The sequence below is a fragment of the Epargyreus clarus genome, unplaced genomic scaffold, assembly GCF_041222505.1.
Source record: "Epargyreus clarus isolate Ecla_fem2 unplaced genomic scaffold, WU_Ecla_fem_2.2 ptg000019l, whole genome shotgun sequence".
Taxonomy (NCBI): domain Eukaryota; kingdom Metazoa; phylum Arthropoda; class Insecta; order Lepidoptera; family Hesperiidae; genus Epargyreus; species Epargyreus clarus.
The window spans coordinates 6,598,997-6,605,958 of record NW_027332227.1 but is presented as its reverse complement, the minus strand read 5'-3'; positions in this window follow the sequence as shown (position 1 = coordinate 6,605,958).

The window sequence follows — 6,962 nt, the reverse complement described above, 5'->3', positions numbered from 1 at the left end:
GTGTATGTAATACATCAGTATATTTGCCTTTTTATATCTTGAATATTCATTTTTATTCAAGGTCAAATTGTACATGTGTAGTGTGTACCTACATAATGTGTATTATACAATATAACATTTTTATAATTTATTATTATATGTTATAATTATACTGAATAAGTTATTTATTGTTATTTAATTGTATTTACTGTGTGACATTGAATTAGTCGGAATAAATTATGACCTAATGGACAAATACTTAATGTTAATCTATTATTATATATTATTTTGGACACATATGACTTATATTTTTGTAATTACCAGGGAACCATGTATTTAATTAAAACGAAACATTAACATATACAATATATTATGTTTTTACCTAACTGCGGAAAGTAAATTCGAAAGTATGTATGTATGCGTTTCCCTAATTATGATAAATGCTATTATAAATAATTACTAGTTTTTGTACATAATGACTAATTTGTCTAGATAATGTCGTAAATTAATCACTTTGTTCAGAATATCATTCAACACGTTAGTCAAAGAAGTAAATACGATTCGACTTGCTTTCTTTCCTGCTCCTTACTCCGTTACCAGATGGGGTGCTTACCGCGATATCGTAGTTCATACAATTGTACTTTTGTCTCACGGGATAAGGTGTGGGTCTCAGTGATATGGGATGCTGATATAAGGGACTGAAGGGCCGTCGGTCCCGCTCATGCCCAACTACCTGGCTCTACTCCGTACTCTTACTCTGTACGAGTTTTCGGAGTATAACGGTTTTGGAGTATAGTGTAGCAGGAGTTTTCGTTGGATGCCGGGAAAGCCTCTCGGGTCAGAGTTTAGCACTGTTGCCTGGGTTCCTGTCCCCAACGATCAGACAGGCGGCCAGGGGATAACCATTTCACCGGCCCGCACCAATACACCACGCGTCCGAGGATAACGGTGTCTAAAGAACCCACATTATCCGAAAGATAGCATTATTGGATTAGATAGATGACTGGAAGCATCATAATGGGAAGGGGGGATAAGGGGATTAACTGAATCCCAGGCGCACTACCGAAAACGACGCGTCATTATTAACGGTAGACTCCGGCCTGAAGATGGTAGCTAGATCCCACGAAGAGATCTCAATAGCAAGCAGGATACCTTTGGAAATTGGGTCAGGCGGTGTCAGACTCAGCAATTAGTGGGACTGTGACAGTAGAATGTCAAATGCCCGAGTAGACGCTGCTGTTCATCTACCTGACAAATAGCCTTAGTCGCTTTCTATGACACCCACGGGTCTAAATGGGGTGGTGTATTCGTCGCCGGCGGCACACAGCAAAAGCTGATTGCATATTATTCACGCAGGAATAAATCGTAGCCCTTACGAAGCAATTTTTGGAAATAGTGCCTAAAATTGCACCGTCGAATTTTCAACAGAAGAAGTGGTAGAATCTGCATTAAATGAAGATATTTTTTTATTTTTGTAGTCTTTAAAAAGTGATACTGTATCTATCTGATCTCTGTGTTTTTTGCCATATAATGTTCTAGTGCGTCATTTCATTTAATTTTTAATTAAAGTAAAATTATCATCCATCACAACATAATTATAACATTGAAAAATATAATTATACTTAAGGATAATTAATAAAACCTTATAATCTTTACCTAAACTTGTTTTATTATTTCATCCTAGTCTTTGAAGATATAAAAAGTTAATGTTGTTCATTTTGTGTCAATTATAAATATGTCTAAATTAAGTAGACATTATACAGGGTGAATTTTTTAAACGGGCCTTCAGGGCCAAATCCGAAACTATAAGGATTAGCGAAAAATGCTGAAAGGAGTTTCGAGGCCGATTTTGATAAAAACTAAAACTGCATCATTACTTTTTTTAAATAACTTTTTCCCTAGCCGGGAATCGAACGAGTTCATTTTGAAATAAAAATTCACCGTCTATATTATTCCACTATCTGATAGTGCTGCTTATAAGGATCAAAATCTGGGAAGTAATGTTATGTGACAAATTGAAGGAAAAGGAAAATTTTGAAGAAAATACATATTTTTGCATACATTGGCATACTAATCCTTAAGGATTATACATATCAAATGATTTATGTATAATTCTTCAGAAACATACATAAGTGATACCATTGAAGAATTTGTTGGTTAATCAACTAATTATTCGATGTTATGACATGTAATATCCGGATTCATTACTTTCGCTGTAACATAATGTAATTTCTTTAGCACGCCCTATAGTCCAAACGGCTTGACTGATTTTTACATATTGAGGTGTCGTTAGGTTCGTCTAAATTATGGGAATAATATAGCCTTCACTACTTTCCTTTTCGGTTCTACTTTGTTTTTTTTATAATTAAAAGGTGGTTATATTTGAAGGTGGTAGAACCCTTTGTGGTTCGACTCCGGCGGCACCACCACCACACCTATTTCAGCCTTATAACAGCAGTGTTAAGCGCTGCTGTCTTCTGGTTTGAAGGGTGTGGTAAGGGGCATACTTTTCTGAGGCGTTCCAGCTTAGTCCTCAGGGGTAGCGGCGCATCTGTGGCCGACTTCCGGTACGAATATCTAATCCTATCTAGAGTCGATTACAGATGTCCATGGGCGGCAGTAGTCACTTACCAACAGGTGAACTGCATGCTCGTCTGCTACTCCATATTACAAGTGTTAGTGTGCATACCACCTGATGATATGTAGCCACAGCCACGCGTTGACATCCATAATCAAACTCAGTTTAATTGGAATCTGACCTGAAGGTGCGACACAGATTGCAACCAAGACTGAGTTGGAACGCGTCGTACAGAAGTATAATTAGGAACTTAAAGCACTAGCGATTCCCTGCGCATACACCGCAGTAATAAAAATATTGTTTATCACATCCTGGGATAACTTAAAGTGTTTCTTGTTTGATATTCCGCACAGTAACTCGCGGGGACGACATGTGGTCTAAAATATAGGCTTATCTCAATATCCGTAACTGTAGCGTAGTAAATCCTTTCAGCTCACGCACATCAGGAATACTAAACAATATGTGCCATATTCACCTTTTCAGGGGAATGACTAAATGGTGCAAAATATCTGATACTGTTTTTTTTATTTAGATGACCTGCGTGGCAGAGCGGTCTGGGTGTTTGTTTATTTGTCTTTGTGTGTGTCGATGGCTTTCACGATACAGGGAATCCTAGTGTGGGGCGGTGAATTAAATATACCTATTAAGGTTACATTATATGGTCACTGAAAGGTGGTTGTAGAAGGAGTATGATTTAAATCCGGAGGAACCACTGCTACACCAATTTTCACTTATTTCTTTTTTTTCACACCTATTCTAAGTACAGTTGTGACTGGTTTGAAAGGTGAGACTTAGTCCTCAGGAGCTCACGTGTCTCGTCCTGATTCCAGGTAGGGTTCCAATTTTTTTTTGGATTTGATTATAAATAACCAATGTGTCAATGTGTAGTGGCAACGAGATATTTTCATAACTACCTCAGGTTGAAATAAGATAATATTATGTGTACCAAATATGTAGAGCGAAAAATCAATCTAACATCATTCGTTATTTTATTTTATGGAAATAATAAAACATAATACATTTATTTCCTTCACTAATCAAATAAAAAGGTTTCCGCCGTTACGCCCAATAATAACACCATCAATAGCATTTACAATAACGAAATAACCAGAGACTGGGAATTGCGAAAATATTTTCCTCCTTCGATTTTCAGTGTTTCGCGAATATTTGCTAGGCCTTGGCATTTTTGGCAAATAAAAAGCGACCCCTGATATCTTTCCAGGAAGGCGCCGGAAACAGTCAACTCGAGAAAAATGTTTTAAGAAAAACGGTGACTTATTTTGCTGTTGTTATATTTAAATTTAGAACGTTTTCGTTATGCGCTATTGTTTCTCGTATCAACTTGAACGAACTTCTAAAGTGAGAACTGTCAAAAATACGAAAAATTCTGAATTGGAAAACTGCGTGCAGATAAGAAAGGGTTATCTACTCGTAAAAACCTTAGATTCAATGTGAATTTCATGTTAGATGTGGTAGAACTACACGTATTCCGAAATTCCAAAGGAAATTTCCGATTTTATGATTCCTAATTTAAGTTGGTTTCAAATTTCACATATAAATGTCTATTCTAGCCTGTGGTATTACTACAATTTAAACAAATCCAATGACATATCTTAAAATCCGTCAAGCCGTTTGGATTAGTGATCATGAGAATGAAACATAGTATAGTCTGCGTAAAACTGCTAGTCCGCTCTGAATATAGAAATAAATCGCGTCGCCATAGCAAATTGTATGACTACACACCTGCTCGCAACAGCTTTACAGCGGACAGGCAGTTTGGCGCGGACTATACATATCTACCGACATACGCTCAAAAATCATTACCCTCCGGAGTTGGATAAAAAGGGAATGTAACGGCTTTTGTCTTGTACAGCTTATTCCAAAAACATATTAAAGAGATATTGCGTGTATATAAATAGCTACCCACTTTATTACTATTTGGTTACCTCTATTTTGTGTAAAGTTTCTGGCTTGCTCATTTCGTTTCGCTGCGACTAAATAGCCTGGATTTTAGTTTAATAAAACCACAACTCGTCGAGAGTCAACGTATAAATTATACAAGAACTGTTGCTTTGTACGGATATTGTTTGGAAAATGTAGGTCGCGATTATTTGGAACAAAACTCCGATGTTAGTGGCTGTCCTTTTCAAAGAACTTGTACTTCTGGGTTTATTGCGATACTTGATTGAAATTATTACTAGATATTTATTCGTAAAATATAGTTACTTATGTATTTCATTCATAAAGTATTATTTTTGGACCGCCTACTGCTTTCGATAGATTTTGTGCTATCTGTCCATCCATGTCCATCTTTTTTGAAAATAAACGTATTTTCATTTACTTACTAATAACATACTGTGATGAAGATGTGTCCATTATGTTATGTTATTATTGTGTACATATCGTGTTGTAAGAAATTCCTACAAATATTAGGACTTACCCATTGTTACTAGTTTAAATTCCATTTAGTACTTTAATAATACAGAGGTATGAGAGTAAAATAATAGAAGTCTTATAGAATATGAAGGTCAACGAAACATAAGTAGTTATCCTTTACAAAGGACAAAAAAGTGTAATATAAATTCACTAAATTTATGAGTCGTAACTACCGAGTTAGGTATGTTTATGCTGTTAAGTTAGAATAAAAACATATAACTTACCCATAGGTACTCGTATGCATACATACGCTAAGAAACTACGAGTACATATTGCCAGCGGCAGTCACCGATGATTTTGAACTTGTTTTTATTATTTAAATTGCATACAAGTACATAGTTCACCTTATTGTGGTCATTGCCACCCATAGACATTTATAATCAAGCTCAAGTAGATCGAAACCCTACTAAAAGTCAACCTCAGATGTGTTGCTACCCTTGAGGACGAAGTTGGAATGCATCGTGTAAGTTATGAAGGTGGTAGAACCCTTTGTGGTTCGACTCCGGCGGCACCACCGCCACACCTATTTCTGCCTAATAACAGGAGTGTTAGGCGCGTGTTAGGGAGACATACTTGGGGTTTATTACAGATGTCTATGGGCGGCAGTAGCCACTTACCATCAGGTGGACTGCATGCTCGTCTGCTCCTATATTATAAAAAAAAGTGTTTCTGCCTTAAACCAGATCACAACAACGCTTAATATTGCTGTTATAAGACAGAAATTATATGGCTATGGTGTTGCAGGCGTACTACGAAAGGCTATAAACGTTATAAACTCATTCTACACTCACAGTCCCACACTAGGATTCCCTGTGTCGTTGGTGCTATAGACACACACAAAGGCGAATACACAAACATCCAGACCAAGAACAGATATCTAAATTCATCATTAAGATATACGAGTACGTCTGGCCGGAGAACGTACCCGGGACTCTTTGCGCGTCAGACCGGTATGATGACCGCTCGGCCACTCGGGTCGTTACCACCTTGAACTCCATTTCTTTATTATTGACTTGTACATTTTTATTACTAACCAATTTCTCGCACAACACAACAACTAACTCGCAAAAGGGAAACGTGAAAAGGTATAGTCGATTACATGCCAAGCTTAATATAACAGGTCTGTACAGACGGTGTAAATACAGCGTGAAACTACAGCCCATACAAACTAAATTGGATACGGCTTACTAAACTTCCTGACATCGCAACCCGTGTAATCCGTACAAGGGGTTGTATTCATCGAATGAAAGGCTCCCTACGTATACGATTCCACACTTTATTTAGGGCAATTTACTGGATCTTGATGAGAGAGGGGCTACAATTGAGATTTACACCGCTCCACCTTATTGAATTTGTACAACCCTGTACGTGCTACGATTCATTTGTGCGCCCTGAAACATGGTCCAACTAATTATATTGATGCTCCATTAACCACGGTTCCCTTGTGTCGTATAATAATGTAACGAATTATTTTAATGGTTTTGTAGTGAAGGTGAAACCGATTGCTCGTCTACATAAAAAACTTTTTCGCAAATCACTTTGAAAGGTGGTAAAACTAGTGTTACTTGACCGGAGGTAAGTAGGTATCATCATCATTGTAATTGCTATAGAGAAGTAGTGCTATAGTGAAAAGTGAAGTTTAATGAAAAATTGTTAATGCGTATGCTAGTAGCACAAGCAGTGATAGCCTAATAGTTAAGAAACTCGGCCTCTCGATCGAGTATCCGGGGATCAAATTCCAGGCACCACGCACCTCTGATTTTTCGAAGTTACTCGTATGTGCGTATTAGAAATTAATTATCACTTGCTTATAACGGTGAAGGAACACATCGCGAGGAAACCTGCATATCTGAGAATTCGTGTATAAAAAAAAAAAGTTTTCAAAGGTATGTGATGTCTACCAATTCGCACTTGGCCAGCGCGGTAGACTATTGCCTAATCCTTCTCATTTTGTGAGGAGACCCGTGCC